The sequence below is a fragment of the Eptatretus burgeri genome, chromosome 16 (genome assembly GCF_056783735.1).
Source record: "Eptatretus burgeri isolate ZD-2024b chromosome 16, Ebu_testis_v1, whole genome shotgun sequence".
NCBI lineage: Eukaryota > Metazoa > Chordata > Myxini > Myxiniformes > Myxinidae > Eptatretus > Eptatretus burgeri.
Window position 1 is genome coordinate 33,705,235 of NC_140976.1, and position 27,259 is coordinate 33,732,493.

General features: G+C 41.0%; 1 protein-coding gene and 1 pseudogene across 1 annotated transcript in view; one reads left to right on the forward strand and one right to left on the reverse strand.

Annotated features, from left to right (window-relative positions):
• The window catches only part of LOC147010839 (transmembrane protein 132C-like), a 741,813-nt gene that overhangs the window by 576,334 nt on the left and 138,220 nt on the right, over window positions 1-27,259 (reverse strand). The gene's annotated exons all lie outside the window — the stretch shown is intronic.
• Window positions 6,850-13,165, forward strand: LOC147010843 (uncharacterized; annotated as a pseudogene).

Consider the following 27,259-nt stretch of genomic DNA (forward strand, 5'->3'; position numbering starts at 1 on the left):
ATAACAACCAGAAAAATGTGGTGAACACTTCACTTCCAAATTGAGATGGACAACGTTGATATCGTGCTTTCATCTCGTTGAATAAAAGCCTTTCGAATTGGCATTCTTTTGAAGAACCAATACACTACCATAGCAAACCTATGGTTCTGTCGTTTTTAATGCTGAGTGTCAAGCAAGGAAGCCACATGTACCATTGTTAGTCATTGGTATGACTCGGCTGGGGTTTGAACCATTACGCTACAGAGTCTGATAAATAGCATATTTAAGATGAGCACTGTAATGAGAAATTTCTTTGAAGTTGATCTTCTAAAATCTAAACAGAAGGATGGCGTATGGCTGGATTTCTGGGCCCAAAGGAACGGCAAGCCAAACTAGAGTTCTAAAATAATCTCTGACCATGGCATGGTGATGAACTTTCAAAAATGTGTTTGGATAGGTTTAAACAGAAAATAGGAAGTGCAAGAATAAGGTGTTCCAGCCTCTGTGAGTTGCTGCAAAGCATTACATATAATGCTGAGTGCCTGAGTGAGCAAGTAATGGATTAACAGCAATCTTAATCGTAATAACAAGTTATCAAAAATATAAATGCTCAATGGCAATAATAGAGCAGCCTTAATTCTCATCATGCAGTAAAGGCAATAATAAGAGTGATTATATGATGCTTAAATTGGATTGTGAAATGTTTATAAAATTGAACACTCATCTCCCTCATTCGAACCCACACAAAGTGATGCAGCCAATGGATTATTAATAACTACTTGAAGTCAATCTCAATTATAAGGCTTTCCCTTGATTTGTATTTTGGATTGTAATTCATTAATTACACAGAAGATATATATATATATATATATATATATATATATATATATATATATATATATATATATATATATACACTAAGACAGGCAGGGTTTAGCATTCATCATAACAAAGAACCAAAGCAATTTCAATTTCAAGAGAACTCAGGAAAGCATTCCACGGTGCAGGCACATACAGCACTGGAAAATTCTGTCCCAACCAAGACGAGCCATAAAAGGATGTCCTTTACCCTTCAGACTTCAGACCGGACAATAAATGAGTGCCTGATCTGTTGTCAAGACGTATATTAATCTGAGCAAATACTTCATCTCACGGCATATATGGAGTGTTGATCACATTAAAAACAAAACACTCATGTTCACCATTGTCCATGTTGTACATCTGAGACTGCGACTGTTCATAATGCTGAGGCTGATGTTGTTCAACGGATTTGCATTTCATGAGGTGGAGCCCTGCCTTTCCTGGTCTGGTATCTCCGTTGCTGTTGTTGTTGTTGTTGTTGTTGTTGTTGTTGTTGTTGTTGTTGTCGTCATCATGGTGGTACCTGACTGAATCTTGTGGACAAGCACAGTTTGGTACAGTAACCTAATTTTCCACACGCCTTGCATGGATCATTTTGAGCAGTGCAATGGATCCCAATCGGGTGAGTGTTTCCATAGTTCTTACGACATGCTGGTTTTCTGCTGAAAGCAGAGACTTTGCTACATTCCTCGGTGGCATGCATCACACTGTCACTGGGACGGGTGCGAGAACTATTCATGGTCTGGAGCTGAGCAAGGTACAAGGATGTAGCTTCATGGGCTCGGCCCAGCTCCAGAGCTTTAGCCACAGTGAACTGCTCATTCTCGGAAAGGAAATATTTTTGAAACTCTGGGATAGGTGTAGTTGCAATGACTTGTTCTACGATCTGTTCATTCTCTTCACCATAAAAGTCGCATTTCTTTGCAAGCAAGTGACAGTGATTGCCGAAGGAATCCAATGTCTCACCTGGCTCCTGTTTATTGTAGCATAGTTTCAGCCTTGACACATCAAAGTTTTCCGCAGGTTCCAACTCTTCAATAAATTGGTTGAATATGTCGTCCAGATCCTTCTTCTGTGCTTCAGTCAGGGTCCAAGAGTTTTCGTTTTGAAGGCCACATTCCCCGACCTGGAGAAGGATGTGTGTGACTTTGTTCTCGGCAGAAATGTCCTTCACGAAGAAGTACAACTCCAAACGTTGTTGGAACAATCAAAAAGTGCTGGCCGTGTTCGAGACATCCCAGTCCATGGATGGCACATGAGTGCCGGACATGATGGTCACCGTATTGATTAAAAAAGAAATAATAATGATACCGGTAAGACGTCAGTTGAAAAGGCAAATTGGCAGTCCAGGCGATGGCAAGAAGCTTTCCGCTGCCACCATGTCACGTATCGATGTTTGAGTTGATCAATGACAAGGACTAAAAACGATCCGATACATTTATTACAGATGTCCTGGAACACAGAGAGCTCGGCTCGACTCATTCACCCCAACTGGAAGTGACAACCCACTTCCATATTCAAACACACAAAGGTCAGCTGCATCGCATCTGGAGCATATATATATAGCAAACGGGACTTTGTAAACACCCTGTAGAATTGGTCACAGTCTTTGGATGATGAATGGTATACTACACCTGATTTGTCATCAGATGATATCCTGTCATTTAGCTGAGAAATTACATTGCGGATGGTGTGTAGCGGCTTGTATGCTCCACCGATCCATGTGCTGTGTAGTGTCTTGCCAATTATGTCAGAAAGTCCCGGGAAGTACGGCAGCACACAGTGCCCAAGCATCTCTGGGTCCTTCTGTTTTTCTATTTTTAGGTATTTTAGGGTGGGGACTATCTCTTTACTAAACCTATTAACGTTAAAGTTAAAGTGCACTTCTGGCTTAGTCTGTAAAAGACAGAACCACACATTGCTAACCAGCGTCTGTTGGTGTCATCTTTGGAAGTCTTTTGTGGCAATGCAATTCCTCCCATGCAAGCCCTTCTTGAACCCCTTCACTCCAAATGGGGGAAACAAATCAATCTGCAGATATGTTTCTGGTTAACTGGCCATACTCTGTCAAGAGATGCTTTACTAGAAAAAAAGGTCAATAAAAAACATATGAAGACAAAGCTAAGCATGTGTACTTCAGTTCTAAATCCAAAGTACATGGTCAAACAAAGCTAGTCAACCAAATACATGCGTACCTTCACCTGAAGGACAAACGTCATTGTCATGCACATGATCAAAAAAACATCCTCACCCACAGCCAAGATGCATGATCATATATACATTCAACCTTCTTTATTTGGAGAGCACTGGTCATCACCTCTGTTGAGAGGTGCCCTTTTATATAAAAATCGTCAAAAAAATAATCAAACTTGATAACAAAGTATGTGTATTTCGGCCTCAAGACCAAAGTGAACAGTCAAACAAAATTTGTCAAACTAATACACATACACCTTCACCCTTAGGCCAAAGCTCCTTGTCATACAAAAACACATACATCCTGATCAACAGGGCCAAAACACGTGGTCATACAATCAACTTTTTTCAGTTTGGAGAGCACTCTTTTGAGAACTGCTTTTTGTGTAATAAAAAAGGTTTAAAAAAAAGAAAACTTTGTGACAGAGTTGAGCAAGTATACTTTGGCCGCAAGACCAAAGTACAAGGTCAAACAAAGTTTCTAAAACCACTGCACAGAGTGGATTCCCCCATGAAATGAGCTGACAAGCTCCCCTGAGAGTCATTAAATATCCAAAAAGCACCTCTTATTAATTAGAATGGTAATCATGTACCCCTGTGCCCACCAGAAAAGGTGCTGACCTTTTTGCACCACGCCCATGTCCCTGCCGTTTTGGCATCTGTTACAAACTTAACAAGGCTTCTGAATTGTAGCCAAGAAAGAAGATATTGGAGGTGAAATTCATCTTCTGGCTGTTCAAACCACGATGTCATTGTTTTAAATCTAACTGGCACAAAATGGCTATTTTAAATTTCCATGGACAAAATAATACATGACTAAAGTTTTGTTTTTGGTTTTAGCTTGAAATATATATGGCTAGTAACAAATACATTTCAGGGCCTTCAATTTATTATAGAGGGAGGGTGGAGATGAATACAGTGGACGTTCCCAATGTACAAATCATGAGTTAGACATTATAATTTCTTTCATCTTTCCACAAATTGTTCTGTTAATTTTTGTGTTTATTTCAATAAATTATTGATTCTGCCAAATAAAATTGTAATACATGTATGCAATATTATATTGTTTACTTCAAAGTTAATTAAGTCATGATTCTTGCCAGTGTGGTTTCAGTCATTTAGCCCATTATGCCTGCACCCAATCCATTAACTCAATTTACTGGTCTTCAAATTATTATTGACATTCTTACAATGAGCTTCATTGAACTTAACATTTACTACATCCCTATATATCATGAGTTGAGATCATTTCTCACATCAGATCAGCAATGACCATGCAACCTTCTTGAAGCAAACCGATTGTTTATCTCTCTTTTGGTGCAATGAAGGGTTCGCGTTTAATGGCCAAAATTTTAATACAAGTTAATCTTTGAACTTTCACTTTGGAAAAGCAAGGACTTCAAAACAAGATTTGTGGTGACAACAAGTATAGCATTAAGATTCCAGCTGGTGTGCAGTTGATGAAAGGTGAAAATTTATGATAATTTTGCATGCACGTGTTTATAATAATTAAGAGTTCACGTCAAGGAACTTTGATGCAAGTGGAGGCCATTTGGCCGATTAAAGCCTGTGCTACTTGTTATGTATGCAACATCTACACCTTACTGTCGGCACATCATAACAAGTGTAACTAGAACGGGCACTCAGTAGAGCGCATACCTTTGCCAACGCTACATTTTGCCCCCCTCCCAGAAACCGTTGATTGTGAGGGTATTTAATCCACATCTGTCATCTCATATGTGTTATGATGGCTTAAAAACATTAAATTTCCTGCTGTTTGACACTGATTCACGTACATTGTAGAATTTCTATATGAACTCCGTGCCGTTTTTTGGGTGTCGGTGTCAAGTCAATCTGATGACAACTGGTCACATTATAAGAAATTATTTTCTGGCATTTAGCACACACGAGTTTCTGTTTTTCTAAATAAGTTATTTATTGTGAACAAACATTCATTGTACAATTAAAACAGTTAATTGTTTAGTATTATTTGAGAACAACTGAAAAACTAACAATGCACGGTTCATACAAAAATTAATCCTGCAAAAGTACAATGCCCAAACTGGTAACCAAAGGGACATATTAGCCTGAAAGGATGTATAAGAGTTCGTCTGAACTAACTATGTACATCATTTGACAAAACACGAAACATGGAAGAATAAAGTCACTGTCAAATATTACACATCACAGGATAGGGAATTGAATTCTAAACAATTTGAATCTACTTACATGCAAATTGTATAAGAATTGACCGCGTTATGATAATAAAGGTCGTTGACCCCCGACCTTTGACCCAAACCGCTAACAAAGGTAATGACGTCATTGTGTCAAATCGTATATCACAAGATTGGACATTGAATTCACAACATTTTGGCATTGGTTGCATGCAAATTGGATAAAAATCGACCGCACTATGGCAAAATGACTATTTTGACCTTTTCATGACCTCGACCTTGACCTTTGTACTCTTAATTTTGTAATTGGTATTAGAGTGTGGGGAACAGAACAGTCAACATTTTGGTGTTGGTTTCATGCAAATCGGATAAGAATTGACCGTGTTATGACTAAAACCGCACATTTTGCAATGTCGTGACCCCCCTGACCTTTGACTCCCAACTGCTAATAAGGGTTATTACGTCATTGTGTCATGTCGCATATCACAAGATGGGGCATTAAATTCTGAACATTTTGGCATTAGTTGCATGCAAATTGGATACAAATTGACTGCGCTATGGTAAAAGAAGATTTTGACCTTTTCATGACCTTGACCTTGACCTTTGACCCGATCGCTCCCAAAATCTAATCAAATGGTCCTCGGATAATAACCAATCATCCCACCAAATTTGCTGCGATTCAGTTCAATACTTTTGGAGTTATGCGAATAACAAACAAACAAACAAACAAACACACATATTCACAAATATATAAAAAATACACAGCGATCAAAACAACCTTCGCAACAAAGTTTGCGAGGGTAAATATGTGGTGAACACATCTCTTGAAGGTTGAGGTGGACTCCGTTGATATTGTGCTTTCATATCGTTGAATAAAAGCCTTTTTAATTTACTTGAATTGGCGTTCCTTTGAAGAACCAATACATGGCGATGAGGATAAAACTTTCAGAGAACACTTTAATTTCCTGTGTCACCCACATAGTTTGTGGAATTCTCAAATTTTTGCCCATTATTTTATGACGGAATCCATGACGCGGTACAACCGCATTGATTAATTCAACAGCCATGTAGGTGATTGGGACATTTATGCTGAACATTTGTAGTACTACTTCAAAGCCAATGGTATATTGGATGAGAAACAGATGAGAACAGTCATACTGTCAGGTTGTGCTGCAGAGACATTCACGTTGTTGAAGAATTTGGCCATGCCTAGGTCCATCAGGGAACTTAAATACTCGGAACTCATGGAAGCGCTAATGGATCACTGTAACCCAACACTGTCTGTTGTTGTTCAACATTTCATTTGCTATATGAGCTGCCAGACAACAGGGCAGTCAACTTCTGAACTTATTGCCAAGCTCAAGAAGCTCTCACACTTTTGCGAGTTTGGAGACGCACTTAACATGTTGCCAGCCCTGCTCATCATTGGTGTCATGGATTATCGCATACGTTGATGCCTGTTAGCTGAACAGATATTGAAATTCATGATGGCCAAGGAAAGTGTGGATTAAAAACATTGCTGACATTGGCATCAATCACTCTTCATCTGGTAAGGCTCAGACCAACCCCTCTGTCAAGTGTGTTGATCACCCTCCATGACAGCACCAGAAAAATAAACCCAGACGTCCAACATGAATGAGTTATGGCAGCAACATGTATAATTGCTGTGGCGGTAAGCATACACCAGATGAATGTTGCTACAAAGCTGCCACATGCCATTTTTATCCAAAGAGTGGCTATAATCACTCCAGCCTGTCTCTCCTGCAAACACAAGGAGAAAGCAGGTGGTGTAAAGAGACATCTCATCAGTTCAGAGTTTCATGCTGACAAGACAAGTTCTTCTTCTGGTGTTACATCTGAGATGTATGACATGTCTCATGCCATTTCTAACAGCAGAGCTGAACCTCTGCAAGCTCTTGGCGGTATCAAAGATCAACGTTTGGAAATGGAGGTCGACACCGTTGCCACAGTTTTGCTTGTCAGACGAGCTGCATTCAACAACTTACGGCATACGCCTCAGCAACCCAAACTCATCCTATTTGTTCTCCACCTGTAGAGGTGAACAGATCAAACCCTGTGATACTTGTGATGTTATCATGTTTTACGGAAATCATAAGTACAACCTCCCCTTGATTGTCATCCATGACGATGGACCATCATTACTCGGTCGAAACTGGTTGGAGGTAATCAAACTCAACTGGAAGCAGATTTATCAACATCGTGCAACCAATGAATCAGAGCCACTTGAATAAATCCAGCCAGATATCCAGATATGTTCGATGATGAGTGAGGTACTCTGTGGGATTACACCACTAAACTCAACATTGCAAAAGATGTGAAACCCATTTTATGTAAGGATCCACCAGTCCCATTTTCTCTCTGTGACAAAGTTGACAAGGAGCTCGAATGACTCCAGGAACTCTGGATCATTGAATCAGTTCAATACTCAAATTGTGCTGCATCTGTCATCCCCATTGTCAAAGCAGATTAGTGTATTCGTTTTTGCAGCGACTACAAAACGACACAAGTTAAATAAAAAATTTGTGTTTGTCTTCTTCAACAGATGCTCAGCACACAACAATTATCCAATCCCATAGATAGATGACTTGTATGCTAACTTGAGTGTTGGCCAAAATGTCAGCAAACTCGATCTTAAAGGTCCCCTGACATGCAAAACTTTCTGGTTATTTATATGTTAACTTGACCTTCCTAGTGAAGAAATCACCCTTTTTTGTTTTTTTTTTTTTATCAAAAATGGAATAATTAGAGCAATATTTCGATCATTTATAGTGCTTTTCACAACTTGCTATGCCCCACCCCTAAAAAAAAGCTGACTTCAGCGAATCGCAGCGTTGACGTCACATACAGAAACTCACACAGAGTGGATTGACTCGAGATCTCTAGAGTCGAGACTAGTCCGATAAATCCGTCGTCCGTCTGACTTGGCCGATAAATTCCTCATCCGTCCGACTTGGCCGATAAATTCCTCATCCGTCCGACTTGGCCGATAAATTCCTCATCCGTCCGACTTGGCCGATAAATTCCTCATCCGTCCGACTAGGCCGATAAATTTGACATTCTGCAGCTTTCTTTTATTATTATTATTATGTGTGTGTGTGTGTATTATTATTCTCATTCTCTCTCTCTCTCTCTCTCTCTCTCTCTCTCTCTCTCTCTCTCTCTCTCTCTCTCTCTCTCTCTCTCTCTCTCTCTCTCTCTCTCTCTCTCTCTCTCTCTCTCTCTCAGCCTGTGGTGGCTGCTGGTTGCATCATTGGTTGGGACGTGGCTATGCTGCTGATGCAGTGTCCCCATTACCAGTACACTGGTGCTCATTTTGCCGACCTCGGAAGGATGACAGGCTGAGTCAACCTCCTGGTGTATTTTAATTCAGTGGCTAATGGGGCTTGAACTCAGGACCCTAGAATTCCAAGCCACCACCCTCACCACTAAGCCAACACCAGGCTTATTGTTTTCTACTGGTGCTACATGACAACAGTAGGAATAAAAAAATAAAAATGCAACAGAACGTCAGATTTATCGGACTATGAGACAATTGTGTCACAAGGTGTGTTCTGCACACAAGTTTTCATCGTATCCGGACAGCAAGGTTGCTTCGTTTTATGCGCGGAGAGATACCGCCGATGACATGCGCCGGCCTTGGTGGTGATTTATTCGCTGCGGAGAACCATTACATGTCCGCTGCGCTGTGCTGTTCACGTCACCTCACTAAAATATTTCTGATATCGAGCAGTATGCAAGTCGAATTTACATTATTGAATTACGAATAGGATTTAGTCTAACCATTTGTTATTGCTAAGTCTTCCTTCGATGATCTCCCGATCATAATGAACGCCGGGAATTTCATCGCCATTTTCCTCTGTCTGTCCTTCAGGCTCGAACTGCTGAAGGCCGCATTTCATTTCCAGCTGCCTAAACTTCACCTCCCGCGACTACGTTATCTGACAATTCTCCATGTGATTCAGGCCAAAATCCTTTATTTCTCTCACACTCACTGTCGTTACCAGACAAATGAAAGTCCATGTCATCCATTATTCAAAACCAAATGTTCGATTTTTTTTTAAAGCAGAAATGAACGAAGCAATTGAATCGACCAATGAAATGTGGAAACACACAGAAAGCTAATAGAATCACGTAGACCACCCACCCGAGTAATTAACGTGCAGCCTTTGTAATCCTGTAGTTGAAGTCATGTGGGTTACGCCCCTTTCAGGATAATTTTTAGGAGCGTTTCCGAAGAGGTTTGTATTTTTAATTTTACATTTTACAGAACGAGTATTGTGAAAAAACAGTCAGATCTGAAATCACGATGAAAAACTCCTATAGGACATATATAAATGAAATTTCAGTACTTTTGCATGTCAGGGGACCTTTAAGTCAGCATATCTTCAACTTCTCCTCAAATAATTACCTGGCAATTAACATGCACCAGGGTCTATGCAAATACCACTGACTGAGTATTGGCGTAAAGTCTGACCCAGGGATATATTTTTACGAATCTGGGACTCAACATTCAGGTCCCAAAGTTAGTTATGTCGATAAGTATGTGTACAGTTAGAATCCATGCCCTTCTGTCTAATGGGAATTACATGTGTGCGCTACGGGGTTTTTTTTTTAGTTCGGTTTTTTATCCATCCACAAGATCGATAACAACACCGACGCCATTGCCCACATGCATTCGACCACGTCCGTGGGCGGAGATTTTCATCGCCTCAGCTCCGACTCCACCCCTTGTCCAATCACGCACAGAGGACGACTTTCCCATGACACCCCAGCCAATCGGGTGATGCGAGCGAGGTTGCCGTCCTTCGACCAATGGGACTCTTCCACTGTGTGAGGGGCGGTCCGCGTGATGTCACCATGCCTCCCGAACCAATAAACGGACTTGGCGCCCATTTTGGTCATTGGCAGAGGCGACTCGCGGCCAGGTAGCCAGCCATTCTGACTCCCAGCCGAACTATCCTCCTCGGCTGAAGAGCTGAATAAAAGACCCGGCGGGTCCATTTCTTTTTTGGTGTGCGTGTCTGTGTGCGGGTCTGTCTTGTCAAGTGGAATCGTGTAAGTGCTTTCTTTTGCTCATTGTACATTACATTTCTTATTCGGATAATTCTGCTCTTTGTGTGCTTCCCTTCCCCCCGACCCCCATAGTAAATAAATTCCCCTCTTGTTGAATGTACCAGCTCATTCTTTGTCATTTCTGCCATTGGTTTGCCATGGTGCGTATTGGGGATTAGGAAGGCCGTTGTTGCCGGAGTTGGACCGACAGGCCTCATTAACATTTGTTCATTTGGACCGACAGGCCTCGGTAACAATCCACTCGGGTTATACATGGTTCGAGCACGGTAATGGCTCATTCCGCTTGAGGCCTGCTGAGGATGTGGTTCCCCGATAGCTAGACTGCGTGGGTATATTGGTATATTGAAATATTTAGGTATATTGAAATTAGGCAATTAACCCTACACCACACAGTGAAATTATTGGTGATCCATGGTCCTGTAAGGGACCCGTACCCTCGGACTTATCCGAGGGTCACGACCTAAATTCCGGTCTGTTCGGTGGAGCCGACTCTACTGCTCCCCCTTGCGGTCGCGCTCGCCACCGATACCCGGCCCTACAACAATATCACCATTGTAAGGACAGTTTGTTCGCAGTAGAAGGGCATGTTGTGGATTATCAGGATGTCATCCTGGTCACCGGTTCTACAGAAGCAAAGTTGACACACAACCTAGATGGAGTCTTGAAGAAGCTATCACACTCTGGTATCCATTTATGTCTTGACAAATTTGAGTTCATGGCAATATCAGCAATGTACCTGGCCAACAGGATCTACAATCAAGGTCGACATCCAACCGTGGATAAAGTCAGAATGATTGAGGATGCACCCAGCTCCAAGATACATGATGGAACTGAAGCTTTATCTCAGTTTACTGTAATATTACAGCTGCTACATACCAAACATATCTAACGTTTTGGGTCCTCTCACCTGCTGAAGAAAGGAGCCTCAAGGAACTGGGGTCTGCACAAATAGCTTCTGTCCAGAAATCAAAGGACCTGCTCCAAGAGTCAAATGTCCTTGTTCACTATGATCCTAGCAAGGACATTGTACTGACGTGCGATGCAGGGCGGCGCAGTGTTGTCTCATGTATTGACCAATGGTTTGGTTCAGAAAAAAAAACAGTTGCACTTGCCTCCAGTACATTATCTCCTGCAGAAAATAGAGCTTAGAAATCAGTTTTGGAGTAAAAAAAAGTTCCACCAACACCTTTTTGGACAACACTTCATATTCAAAACCATTAATTCACCCATTTGGTCCAACCAAGGCAATGTCGAACACTACCACCCAGGATTACACAATGATCGTAACTGCTCACTGCTTACAACTATAGCATTCTGTATAAACCCAGTTCTGCAACACCAACTCGGACACCATGAGCCATCTACCATTGTCCAATTTGGTCAGCAACCTACCACGGCATGGCAGTGATTTCCCTGATGGAACATCTGGAGGACTGTCCTGTTGATTCCAAGTAGATCTGCGCATATGCCACCGGACATGATCCAGTCCTTTCTAGAGTTATCAAAGCAATATAGCTCTGATGGCAGTCACTATCCTATGATGACCCTGCCTCCGTCCCCGACATGGCACGTAGAAATGCACTTAGTATGGGCAATGGGTGCATATTGTGGGTTTGGAATAGCCAAGATGAAGTTGTTGGCCAGAAACTATGTATGGTGGCCAAATCTAGCCAATTATATTGAACGCTGCATTAGACATTGTTATCCCTACCAGTGCACTAGAAATGCACCAGCGAAAAAATGGCTATACCCCTTGGAATATCCCACTGAACCACGGCATTGAGTTCAACGAGAGTAATAGACAATGCTGGAACAAATAAATGGTCAGATTGTACTTATCATCACCAATGCCCACTCAAAGTGGAGTGACATTTTCACAACATGTGGTACTACATCAGCTAGAACATTACAGAAAGTGAGACATTGTTTTGCAACACACGGTTTGCACAGAGTTGTCCTTAGTGACAATAGTGCATGTTTCTCAATCAAGGAATTCGGCAAATTCACATGTTAGAATGGTATCTAACACAAATTTGTCGGCCCACAACACCAATCTTCAAACGGCATGGCTGAACGTTCGGTTGGAGTCATCAATTCTGGACCATGCAAACTACACGATTGAAACCTTGAAACCAGACTCTCACCTCAGCTCTTCAAGTATTGTACTATACCTTATAGTGTGACAGGAGTAATCCCATCAAAATTAGTGATGAGGAGAGGAGATTGGGACCATACTCTGTGCAGAGCATTGGTGCTGCCTAGGCAGTCTCCTTGGCTATTGGGCACAATCCTGGACGGGTTGCCACTCCGACACAGTATACCAGCATGCTAGCACTCATTTTGCGGACCTCGGAAGAATGACAGGCCGAGTTAACCCCACCTGGTATTAATTCAACTGCTGATCCGGATTTGAACTCAGAACCCTTGGATCCAAAGCACGCCACCCTATCCATTAAGCCAACACCAGGCATAATTACTGATGCAAAGACAATTATGGACCAACCTGGACTTTCTGAAACCAGATGTGTCTTCTGGAGTATACCAAAGTCAACTTAATCAGAAGTTACATCACGACAAATCAGCAATGAGCCGCTCACTTAACACTGGAGATCCAATGTACTCCCACAACTTTGGAGCGGGTGCTGTTTGGTTGCCCAGTGACATCAGACAAACCAGACCCATTGTCGTATACAATACACTTAAATGATGGCAGGGTTTTCCGTCAACATCAGGATCACATTGTCTTCCATCTCTGCAGCCCAATAGAACCTCTGATACTGCCTAGTGTTATGTCAGAGCCTGAACAGCAACAATCCATCTTTACGCATGCATCTGAGAATGTTGCGCCTCTGATCCACTCATAACTGATATTGATGCTACCATTCCACAAACAAACAGCAACACTGACTCTCCTGCATGTTTGCCACACCACTCATCCAGAATCAGGAAAAGCCGTGATTGTATGGACCAACAGATATGGCAGCCAGTCATATTCTTATGTAAGGGGAGTTCACCCCGACCAATCTACGTGTAGTTGTGTTATTCTAGTTTTCCTAAACTTTTTACCATATTGTTTTGATTCATATGTCTGCCAGATTATTAGTCTTACCCCAAAAGGGTATGAGACTATTGCAGTGTGTGTGTGTGTGTGTGTGTGTGTGTGTGTGTGTGTGTGTGTGTGTGTGTGTGTGTGTGTGTGTGTGTGTGTGTGTGTGTGTGTGTGTGAATAATTTTTGCTTTAAAAATGTTTTTTTCTGCAACCGCTTGTCTGATCGAAGCAAAGCTTTAAACACAGGAGGGACTCCTCATGGAGAGTATTTCATTGACAACGCTGATGTCATAGGTCACATTGTATGGCAGGCATATTGGATGAAAGGCCAAAATTTTTGAACATCTTTTTCTCTAAAACTGCTCAACAACAAAAAAATACTTGAAACTTGGCACACGTCATCAACTCCCAATAGGGTGTATAGCATGATAACAGTGATGTCATTGGTGAAGAGGTATTCCAGCTATAATTGGTTGAATTGAAATCTTTAGCCAAAAAAATCTTAAACCTCATAGATCTGATCTACGACCTGATGCGAGTGAAGAATTAAATTTATGTCACCAGTCATGTGGTCTGGTGACCATATTGGATTGAAAATAAAAATGTATAAAAAAAACTTCTCCAGAACTGCTTAACAGATCGATGCGAAACTTCATACGTACGGATTGACGAGCCATGGGGAATATAGTTTGAATTTTCTTTCATATTCACCTTCATTGACGCAATTTAGCCTTCATGCGCACAAAAGTGGTCATTAAATATCTTAATAATCAATTAAGCTTCGGATAATGACAATGCATATGACATAATAGGATGCATGGATGATATGGATATATGGGCCATAATAGCAGCATTTTTAGATAACTATGGTATTTTTTGTTCAGAATGAGTGCACGAGGTGAGATTATGTGCTCTACAAGTGTCGTTATAGTTGGCCATGGTTTTCACATCCCTCTAACATGAAGGGCACATGTGTATTTGACACAAAATCTTGTACAAGGACTTTCGGTAATCTCCCGGCTAAAAGGGGGAGATGTGATGCTGTGTTAGGCATTACTGTTGGGATATTATAACAACCAGAAAAATGTGGTGAACACTTCACTTCCAAATTGAGATGGACAACGTTGATATCGTGCTTTCATCTCGTTGAATAAAAGCCTTTCGAATTGGCATTCTTTTGAAGAACCAATACACTACCATAGCAAACCTATGGTTCTGTCGTTTTTAATGCTGAGTGTCAAGCAAGGAAGCCACATGTACCATTGTTAGTCATTGGTATGACTCGGCTGGGGTTTGAACCATTACGCTACAGAGTCTGATAAATAGCATATTTAAGATGAGCACTGTAATGAGAAATTTCTTTGAAGTTGATCTTCTAAAATCTAAACAGAAGGATGGCGTATGGCTGGATTTCTGGGCCCAAAGGAACGGCAAGCCAAACTAGAGTTCTAAAATAATCTCTGACCATGGCATGGTGATGAACTTTCAAAAATGTGTTTGGATAGGTTTAAACAGAAAATAGGAAGTGCAAGAATAAGGTGTTCCAGCCTCTGTGAGTTGCTGCAAAGCATTACATATAATGCTGAGTGCCTGAGTGAGCAAGTAATGGATTAACAGCAATCTTAATCGTAATAACAAGTTATCAAAAATATAAATGCTCAATGGCAATAATAGAGCAGCCTTAATTCTCATCATGCAGTAAAGGCAATAATAAGAGTGATTATATGATGCTTAAATTGGATTGTGAAATGTTTATAAAATTGAACACTCATCTCCCTCATTCGAACCCACACAAAGTGATGCAGCCAATGGATTATTAATAACTACTTGAAGTCAATCTCAATTATAAGGCTTTCCCTTGATTTGTATTTTGGATTGTAATTCATTAATTACACAGAAGATATATATATATATATATATATATATATATATATATATATATATATATATATATATATATATATATATATATATATATATATACACTAAGACAGGCAGGGTTTAGCATTCATCATAACAAAGAACCAAAGCAATTTCAATTTCAAGAGAACTCAGGAAAGCATTCCACGGTGCAGGCACATACAGCACTGGAAAATTCTGTCCCAACCAAGACGAGCCATAAAAGGATGTCCTTTACCCTTCAGACCGGCTTTAAATATAATGGGCGTTGATGTCACTGCAATCCTACTGATTACTTCGAACTACTTCTCAGAGAATGGTTTAAACATAAGCAGCAGATTCCATCACTTCATCAGTAATATCGGCACACTTTTGACGACAAAGTGTAAAATAGGGTTAAAAATTCACTGAAGAAAAGAGGAAATGTATTAATGTAAATTATGTGGTGGCTTCGACACCCACAGATTGGTTATTTTTATCCAAAGTGTCTAATTCACGGTTTATTCTGTCATAGAGTCAAATCCACCTTTTGAAAACTAGAAAGCATCTGAGAATGCAAAGCCCGTCTGCATTTGCTTTGTATTCGAACAAATACTTCTTTGTATTCAAAGAAATACAAAAAAAATTGAATGTTTTAGGCGACCTTGACCTTTTGAACTCAAAAACAATAGGCTTCAGTGACCCAATTAGCAAACCCTGTTCAAATTTGCAAACCCTGTTCGGATATAGATTGCTGATTTTATGAAACCATGACCTTTTGATCAATTAAAAAAAAAATAAAATCGGCTTCTGGCTTTGATTAGTGAACTAATTTAGCAACCCAATATGGAAATTCTTAAAATTTCAAGTCGATCCGGTGAAAAATGCCGATTTTATTCAACCTTGACCTTTGGCGTTGTTACGTGGAAAAAAAGGGGGGGGGAGAGGGTGGATCCAGAGCTAGACTGTGGTAAGTGTAGTATGTCTTTTGTGTAGGTTGGATTGCCATGTAGCAGGGATCTGTCAGAGTAAGTCGTTTGCTACATGTGATGCTGAAGAGGCAGCGTATGTAATTTAAACAGAGGGTAGACAAATTAATTATGTATTCGTAAATACCTCTTCTTTGGATGCGGGGCTTGGTGAGGACTTCTCATCACAGAGGCATATGTGTCACCTGTGTGCCTAAGCCGATTGCAATATCTTTGGCCAGTGTGTGCCAGCCATGGCATCACAGTGTGCTGTGGATCCAGGATGGGTAATGCACTTTAATTTTTATCGGGGCCACCCCATGTGCGGACCGTAGAAGGACTCCGCCCAGGAGGATGGAGAGAACATCAGTCTGGCGCAGAGAACCAAGAGAGGAATGAGAGAGGGACGTGAAGGGAGTCTCAAGTGCAAGGAGGTCGAGCAAGTGATTCACAGAGGGTCTTGTGGAAGCTTTGGGATAGACCCAAGCTGGTATCACCACGCCATTCGAGAGGGGAAGAAAGACCTCAGACAGGAGAGCTCCACATACACAGAGTGCAAGGAAGTACTTGGAGGAGGAAGAAGAATGGCTGACCAAGAGGCCTCCTTGGGTAAAAGGACAAAGACAACCACATGATCTGGTTGAAGACCTACTCATCGCTGGCCCTGCTCGTTGTCGTTTTCTTTCGCCTTTGGACACCATCGTCACTGACTCTTGACTCGCTTCTGTTTTTTTTAAGCAGATTGCATCCACCCTGCGCATCGTAGACAAAGGGAAGTCCCGCCTGCGTTATTGTTTTGTTGCACAAGTGTGATCTGTGGTGCCGAGGTGTGATTTATTGCCCTTCCTTGGATTTGTACACATACACGACACACAGGACCAGCAATGGAGCTGAGTTTTCTCATTAAAACCTTTGTGAAGTTGAATGCATCATGGTCGATCTGATTGTTTGTACATCATGACATTACAAGTGATGACGAGGATGGGATGAGAACACTCAGCTCTATTGCTGGTCCCGTGTGTCATGCATACGTACACGGCACTCATGTCAAACCCAAGGAAGGGCAATGCATCACACCAGTGGGCTCGGTTTTTATTTGCATTTTATTTCTCCTTGTATATAAGTTTGCATATCCCCATTCTCCTCTTTCTGTCTTTTGACTCGCTTGGTTTGCTCCATTTTTGTATAGTGTCTTGTCGACTCTCTTCCCTTGACTTTGCTTTTCAAGTAAACACTTTAAAACAGTGGTTCTTAACCTTTTTACCACCACACCCCCTCTAGTAGTTGGTCCTTGCCTCCACGCCCCCCCCTCACATCTTCAACCAACTGATTAAAAATCCCTGCTTGAAATCTTCTTCAGCCGAGGAGTTGAACTTTCACTCAAGGAAACTCCTCTTGCACTTCGTCTGAAATATCAGCTACTTCACATTGAAATGGGTTCCTAATGAGTTTCCAGGCTTCGCGCTTCTCATCTATATCCGGAAAGTATCTGATGAATTCTGCTTTCAATTCAGTCAGATGAGTAATTATTTGTTTCTTTAACTCAGAATCAAGGTAACTGTGAATGAGAGCAGAATCCAAGTTTGCAACACTGGCAGTATTTCCATCCTGAATTCGACATTTCCAGAGGTCGAGCTTGGCCATGAAGGCTCGAATGACGTCATGGTGCATGATTATGTTGATGTTTTTCCCTTGGTGTTTGAGGTTGACGGCATTCAGCGCTTCAAGGATGTCCACCAGGTAAGCTAGAGAGAGCAAAAATCCTTCAGACTGGAACTTGTCATGGAGATCTGCTTCCTGCTGTGAATCGAGAAATGTTGCCACTTCTTGTCGTAGTTCATAAAGCCGTACAAGCATGTTTCCCTTTGAAAGCCATCGTACGTTTGTGTGGAAAAGCAAGGCTTGATGTTCAGAATCCATATCCACACACAGCTGTTTGAAGAGATGACTGCTTAAGGCAAAGGCTTTGATGAAGTTGACTACCTTGATATCAAGGTTCATGACATCCCTCATTTCAGCAGGTAGAGTTCTGCATGCTAAGGCTTCACGATGAAGGATGCAGTGCGTACCTATAGCAGATGGACTTTTTTCTTTCACTCTTGTTATGAAACCAGATTGCAAACCAAGCATGGCCGGAGCTCCATCAGTACACACCCCAACCAGCGAGTCCCACAAAAGTTGATTTTCCTGGAAGAAGTTTGATACCACTTGAAAAATATCTGTTGCTGTTGTACAACTTTCCATGGGATGGCAGAAGAGCATTTCCTCTTTTACACTATTGCCTGACACGAAATGAGCATACATCAGTAGCTGAGAACACTGAGCAACATCAGTTGTTTCGTCCAACTGGATGGCAAATACAGGAGAAGCTCTTACTTGGTCGAGAACTTGATCTTTAATGTCTTGAGACATTTCATCGATCCTTCCCTTGATGGTATCGTTTGATAGAGAGATTTGGGAAAGCTTGTTTGCACTATCCTTCCCCAGAACGAGCTCTGCTGCACACAGTACACTGGTTTTATGAGAGTCTCTCCAATGTTTTGGCCCTTTTTGCTCTTTGCGATCAACATGGCGATCTTATAGGAAGCCTCATCAACCTTTGAAGTCTGTTGCCGAAATGTTCCACTGCTGTCCATCTTAGCTTGCTTCAAGGACTGCCTTCTTGTTTCAAAGAATGTCTTTGGTTTGGCAGCTGGAGCAGGATGCATTGTCTTCAAGTGGCGTTCCAAGCGTGTGGGCTGCATGCCATTATTGATCAGAGTCTTGTTGCATATTACGCACTGGGTACCTGTGTCACCCTTTTGGTGGGACACAAATCCAAATCGAATATATTCGTCAAGATACTTCCGCTTTTTTGCACTCATTGCGAATGATTTAGTTTGAAATGGGTCCTGCAAATCTGTGAAAAAAAACTTTTAATGATAAAATTAAAATAAAATATTAATTTTAATATTAAATTTAAATAAATGTTAAATTTTAAAATTAATTTTAATACAGAAAATGGTAGGCCTCATAGCGAATAGAAAACAACAATTATTAAAGGCGATACTTTTTTTTTTAATGTTCATCACAATATTATGCAAACACTTGTTGAGGGCCCTGTCACACCTTGACGTTTTAGCCAGTGTATAGCAACGTATCAAAATGTATGTAAAACGCTGGCGTATGCTGAACTATTGATGTTTTTTTTCAGTTTTGGGCATATTCATAACGAGTTGGACGTATGCATAACGTTTTAGTAACATAGACAGAACGTTTCAATAACTTATACCAACGAATGCTTAGCGTGTTGTCGGCGTTCGCAACGTATGCCCAACGATAGTCTAACGTATGCATAGCGCGGCAGCGTATCGCCGATGATCACGTGGCGTAGCCTATAAATAGGCTGCCGCTCGACTATTCAAATGGACTGTGCCGCTCGACGATTTTAATCATAACAAAGCTAGACATCGAAGTGTCAACATCATCGTCATGCCGAAGGAAACTTCGAAGAATGCTGCCAAGAAGTCTCCTGGCCGTGGCGGTGGACGCAAGGAGGATCCATCATCACCCACACCCTCCTCATCACACTCACCGACTACTACTGACATGGACCTACTACTACTACTGATACTACTGCCATGGACATCTACTCACCATGGAGTCTGAAACACTGACAAGTTCCTCCTGTGAAGCCAATTTTTATATAGCAATTCCCCTAAACGCTGCCAATACGTCATTATACGGTAGCTGTAAGTGAGAAACCCATTCAGTTAGTTCTGTGGTCGTCCGGAAGACGTCTACATACGTCAATATGCGTTGGAGATACGTTACACATAGGTTCAAAGCACGTTACTCATAGGTTAGAAATAAGTTTCGGGTACGCTAAACATTACCTCGACGTATTTCGACTTATGAGTAACTTACAAGTAACGTGTGTCGACGTGTGTCAACGATCACATCACGTGCCTACAACTTATGGCCAGCGTAGGCGGAACGTGCGAGTCATACGCTGGCATACGTCGAAAATTTTTGAGCATGCTTAAAATTTGTCGACGAGCTCGGCGTACTACGACGTATGCCAGCGTGCTTCAGCATGCTCTTAACGTATACCAAACTTACCCATAACGTATTCAACGTACGCCAGCGTTTTAGACAAATTTTTCATACGTCGGCATAAGCTGGCTAAAACGTCAAGGTGTGACAGGCCCTTGAGAGAATTCCAAAAATAATTACAGAACTTCTTACTTTTTTCTCCAGGCTCGCGCCCCCTCTGGAAGTGACTCACGCCCCCTAGGAGCCCCCCCCCCCAAGTTAAGCGCTAATGCTTTAAAAGGTACGAAAGCATTTTTCAGCCATCTGCCTTCCATGCGTGTTTGCCATCGATTTTGGCTCATTTTGGGTGACTTTGGGGAATGGTACAGTGGAGTAACACTGAAATCAGTGCTTTAAAAGACCGTTTTGACCATCCCTCGGGATGAAAGGTCCCAGCTCTGAGGAATCCTGTATTAACAGGAACTCAAGGCACGACAACCTTTTTGATCTAAAAAAACAAAACAATCGGCTTCTAGCTTTAATTGATAAACCAATTCAGTGACCCAATATGCAAATTCTTTAAATTTCAGTTGAATTGGATGAAAATTAAGGATTTTATGTGACGTTGACCTTTGACCAAATTATGAATTTGGCTTCTCCACATTGTCATTATAAAGCTTTGTTTAAAATTTTATGTCTAAAGCTCAAATTGTAAAAAGGTTACAGCCCTGACACACACACACACACACACACACACACACACACACACACACACACACACACACACACACACACACACACACACACACACACACACACACACACACACACACACACACACACACACACACACACACACACACACACACACACACACACACACACACACACACACACACACACACACACACGTCATTGCAAAAACCCGTCTTTCGCTACGCAGGGGACGGGTTAATAAAATCCCTTCTGATGCAGTGGAATGTCGAGCAGAGGATGTTAAGTGGACTGCATCTTTTATCTGCAACCATTTTTTTTTTTCATTCAAACAAGTCATTGTTTTTGTTGAGGCAAAAAAGAGGCTTGGCTGCTTCGTTACATGGCAATTAGGTTCGAAGTGTAAAGCAAAATGGAACATTTAAATTGAGGCAAGAACTGTGAGGCCATTGACATAACCAACTCCCTCTCTCGTTTCACATATATACAGTTCAATTAATTTGATGCACGCCGAGTCAGAAGACTACTCGAGCAGTTCATTGCACTAACCTCACTTGATGAAGAAAACAAAATTGAATCCCGTTATAGGATATTGCCAGGATGCTAACCCTCGGAAATTAAATCATTTACATTAGCCAATGAAATTAATCCCAGCTGCTGTTATTAGTAAGAAAAAAAAAAAAGCGACCTGCGATGATCCCAATGATTCAGGAGGAACAGTTGAACCAAGAGCTTGAACTGAATTAAGAGTGATGATGATATAATTAAAAGAGAATATATCAGAGGTGGTGATGGTTGGAGGCTACAAATTGATTTAACTGCAGAAAGCATTTGATTGAACTACATTATGAGAATTCTAAATATCTAATCATTGAAATCCATAAAGCAAGAAATGTGTCCAGCACAACACATACACATTAACACAAATGAGAATCCAATTGTATAAAGGTGTGATGACCTGAAATTAAAAGATATTACACGTGCATGTAAGTACTAGTATGTATTTATAAGTACAGCTTTGTTCACCTGCCAGCAAACCAAATCGACGATATTTGTTCAGGATGATCGACTACATTTTTGAACATGGTGCAATGTAACATTCTGGATGCAATGTATTTGACTATATTTTCTTAGTTTTTTGTCTAAAAGATCTCAGCACATGGAAAATCGAGGTAACAGAGGATAAATGGCAATAAACTGACAGTGTGGCTGTATGGTGCAAAAAGGACAAAATAAGCAGGGGAATGAATGAACAGGAAGAGGAAAGAGAGAGAAGGCGAGTAAGCATAGTAACCTGCAAGTGAGATGATTGGATTAAAAATGGTTAATAGGAGGAGAGAAGATCATGGGTCGTGATGGGGGATAACATGAGGTGATGGTGCACTACCTGCTTGATCCTGGAAGTGCGCGTCCTGGATTTGAGGAGTTAAATCAGAGATTACATGTCCTCTTGAGGTTATGTGTGTGGGTCAGAGGGCTGAGAGAACAGAGGGAGCTAGAATGTAGAAGCAGCAAGAAAAAGAGCAGCGACCGACCTGTTTGCAATTTGAGGAAAAAGAGACCTTGTGCTTGGGCCTCATCACAGGGGATTCCCATAATGATGAGTTTTAGATTCCACAGCTTCCAGGAGAGACAGATGCAAGGCTGGAGCTCTAGTCCATCGGGGAGAGCAGTACTTTATTGAGCTACTGACAAAGGTCTTACTGTGAGTAATACTGTTTTTCATGGAAAGACTTGGAATGACAGAGCATGCCTAGTATGGAGCTGTATTTGGAGGCCAGTTTTGCAGTGTTTAGCCGAGAAGAGACTAATGGTGAGGCCTCTAGATTATAAGAGATTTAACATCTTTTTGAGGCTCATGATGAAAATAGAGAGGAGCATTAATTTGTAGCTCTTTCCAACGTCACAGGGTGAGAATGAAAGGCTGTCGACACTGGGTTTGAATCTTGACCCAGCAATAAACTGTCATCCCAGTGTGTCACAGGCATGGTGATTCAGCAACGTGTGTACTGTCCCTCAGATGGATATTAAACAGTCATCCTATCTGCCAGCATTAGTTGGTGAATGTTAAAGATCACATCGTGTCCGATGCAAAGAGTAGGCAAGCTATTGCCAACACCATGACCAAATTACAAATTATTACCATAACCCACTGGAAGGGGGCACTGCATCAGTGGCACAGCCATGCTCTCAGCAATGATGTAAACCACTGGCTGCACATGTAATGAATGAATGATGAACACTCTTTTTCTCATCTTCATCAATTATCCATGCATTTGAGTTTTGGATAGGCACATCATTATCATCATTAATATTGACAGGCAGAGTATTTACCAAGTGTATAATTGCAGATCCTTTAATCCCGCTGCTGTAAAGTAACCTCATCATCATATCTTTCTTTAGCTATCCCCACAAATAACTTTGAGGATTACACTAATGGTTGCCGCTCCTATTAGCATGATTTGAACCATTAAATGAGCTGCGAAAAAGCTGAAGAACCACAATCTGTCCTATAAATGTGACTACTCTTAGTTTGGCTTCTATACCCTTGGACTTGCCCGGTTTGGTTGGACCAACCAGGAGCGAGGCTCCTGCCAGTATAGCTCTCCAGGTCACAGGAGCATGCAAACTTCCCCTCGACAATCAGTGGTAGTCACGATTGAGAGTTAGGTCACCTTTAAAATAAACGTTTTTATTGTCACATTGGTATATTTGGGTCATTCCATGTCAAATCATCAAAGAATCTGCCGTCATCTCTCAGATTTTTGTAAAACTTTGGGAACCAATTGGGACCCATGACAAATGGCAAGAACTCAAATATTTTTGCTAACAGCCTCTTAATTAGTGAGATACAGACTAACGAACTTTGGACGAATTAGCACGACGTCGCAAATTCAAATGGCCATATCTCTAAAAGTATAACACCCAGAGAGCTGGTTTTGGTGTAATTTTAAAGGTATTTTCATGCCCTATGAATTTGTCTGGGCAACATTTTCCTACCTCCAACCACAAAAAGTTATCACAAAATATAAACTTCAATCGTGAATCCCCAAAAAATGTATCCTTCAAATTTCCTCAAATTCATCCCAGAGGTACCTTAGATGTCAAGAAGCTTCCACATAAATTTTGTGATGGGCACTCCAGTAGTTTCTGAGATATGAGCAATAATGTACATGTACGTTTGGCATATAGGTTCGAAAATCAGCATTTGTAATGTATTATACAATCAATAAGTGAGTTCAAGTACACAGTGTTCACTAACCTGACTTAGGCTTTCAATTTCCTCTTCAATGCAGCAACAGCAGCACTTGTTTCTTCCCCTCAGGCCCAGTTGAAAATGAAAGTATATGATACTTCAAAGCAATTGATGGTCGTTCCCTGTGTTCCCTGTCATGGCTCGGTTAGAATGATTGTATAATACATTACAAATGCTGATTTTCGAACCTATATGCCATATGTACATGTACATTATTGCTCATATCTCAGAAACTATTGGAGTGCCCATCACAAAACTTATGTGGAAGCTTCTTGACATCATAAGGTACCTCTGGGATGAATTTGAGGAAATTTGAAGGATACATTTTTTGGGGATTCACGATTGAAGTTTATATTTTGTGATAACTTTTTGTGGTTGGAGGTAGGAAAATGTTGCCCAGACAAATTCATAGGGCATGAAAATACCTTTAAAATTACACCAAAACCAGCTCTCTGGGTGTTATACTTTTAGAGATATGGCCATTTGAATTCGCGACGTCGTGCTAATTCGTCCAAAGTTCGTTAGTCTGTATCTCACTAATTAAGAGGCTGTTAGCAAAAATATTTGAGTTCTTGCCGTTTTTCATGGGTCCCAATTGGTTCCCAAAGTTTTACAAAAATCTGAGAGATGACGGCAGATTCTTTGATGATTTGACATGGAATGACACATTTTGAAAAAAAAAAACGTGTCGTCATCATGTTTTATTACAGAACCAAATATTATTTTTTCTTACAATATTAATGCATGAAATTTCACAATTTGTTGTGACTATCTTTTTCATGCAGAACAGCAGATATCCATTTTTGAATGCTTTCCTGCAATATCTGTGGAAAAGCTCCATTGGGAAGGCGTTCCACATATACTGCAATATTTCCAATAATCCATTTTTTGCTTTTGGCTGTTTTTTATTTTTCTTCATATTCCAAATAATCAGTCTTAGGCCACCACATTTTTTTTCACCAATTTGTAATTTCTCTCTTGCAAGTAATATACACCCACACAATGCCAAAGATGTGAAACTCAACAAGACTCAAAATTATAGTTTAACATCAATTATTTAATTCTCAGAGAGAAATATCCAAAAAACAGGTATTTCCAGATGTGGTGTTCAAGCAACAATACAGAAAGATAATGAGATGGACTGGAAGGCCAAAGAAACTCAACAAAACAGATGAGCAATACTTATCTATAAATTCCTCAAGGAATAGAAAAAAAAACAATCAAGTGCTGAACTGACACAAGAACTGGTACAGACATCAGGGGTTTAAGTAGACTCATCTACTCTCAGAAGGTGTCTTCTCAAAAGTGGTCTCCATGGGAGAGTTGCTGTCAAAAGACCCTTTCTGCGTAAAGGTAACAAAGCCATGAGACTGAAATATGCCCAAGAACATCAGTTTCTTAGATCCCAAAATTTCAAACTTCGATTCATCAGACCAGAGTACGCAATTCCATTGTTCAGTCAACCAATCTTGGTGTTACTTGCACATTGAAGTATTTTCACCTTATTCTGTGGTCGTAGCAGTGGTTTCTTTGCTGCAACTCTGCCAAGGAGACCTGCTGCAATTAACCTTCTGCCCACATTGATTATATCATCATGTGATAGTAATATCCACTTCTTTGAGGAAAGTAGATATTATGAGCACATGATAATATAAAGTAATATCTTCTTCTTCCTCGTTCGGCTGCTCCCGTAAGGGGTTGCCACAGCAGATCATCCACATGATCCGCATCGTGATTTGGCACATGTTTTATGCCGGATGCCCTTCCTGACGCAACCCTGGTCGCCTCTTACGACACAGGGATATGGTACACCTATTTTAACCAGGGTATACACCGGCCCAGTATACTGGTACTCATTTTGCCGACCTCGGAAGGATGACAGGCTGAGTCAAACCCCTGGTGTATTTATTCAGTGGCCCAACGGGGCTTGAACTCAGGACCTCTTGGATCCCAAGCCGCTGCCCTAACCACTGCGCCAACACCAGGCTTGATAATATAAAGTAATATGTGGAGCAAAAATAAAACTTTCTCAATTTCCTAATTTATTCGCATCTTGTCTGGTGCAGAGTGCTGGCCTGTTCTCAGGCCTGCTCTCATTCCATTTGCTACAGTATCTGCTGACTTGGTTTTCTTCTATCATGTAAGCTGAGCAACATCAAGTGCTTGTCTTGCCTTAGGGAGGTTCTTCTGGGTCTTTTCTTGTTTTGTACTGAGCCAGATTCTTTCAGGCGTTACAAAGTTTAGAGCACACCATTGCAGAAAATCTTCATCTTTTCTGCTATTTTATTCATTGTGTGCCCTTCATCTCACAGAGTTTGGCTCTTTACACGCTGGTCTGTTGAAAGTTGCTTCCATGGCACCATTCTGAACCCACTCATAGACTTTAAAGTAAGAGAGGGCACACAAAGAGGAAGATTGTTCAATTTTTTTTATATTTACAGAGTCAAGGCTCATAGAAGAGCTAGAACACGAAAGAAAACTAATTTCACATCGTATTCACTAATTCACTATTTTTATTGTGGTTTCTTGTAATTCACATTAATGCAACTGGTGTTGATTACTTCAATCAATTGTTATTATTTAATGTATAAATATCCACAAACTGTTTCCTGAATATTTTACTTGTGGTCAGTGGATTTTACGAGCACATGATAATGGCACACGGTAGAGGGCATATCTCCGCCAGGATGAACAGTTTACGTTTTGTATCCCACTTAGAGGCTGGATTTGGATATGGACCTGAAACAAAATCTAATCGGCTTGATCTTGTCATCGACCCAACTCATCCACCAAGTTTTGTCTGATTCCGTCCCTATTTGAAATATCATTCTATCCATCGTTTTTGGCCCCATCTCTCAATGGTAAAGAATCACTTCAAAAAATTTTTAATTCCTCGATCCGGATCCGGATTCGGATCTTCAACAATATTGAATAGATTAGTCCTCATCACACACCAAACCTGTCCATCTTTTTTGAGATATCATGCAATACTGCATGACGTCTTGGCCCTATCTCTCAGTGGTGAAGAATCACATCAAAAATTCCAGTATCTGGATCTGGATCTTCACCAAAATCGAAT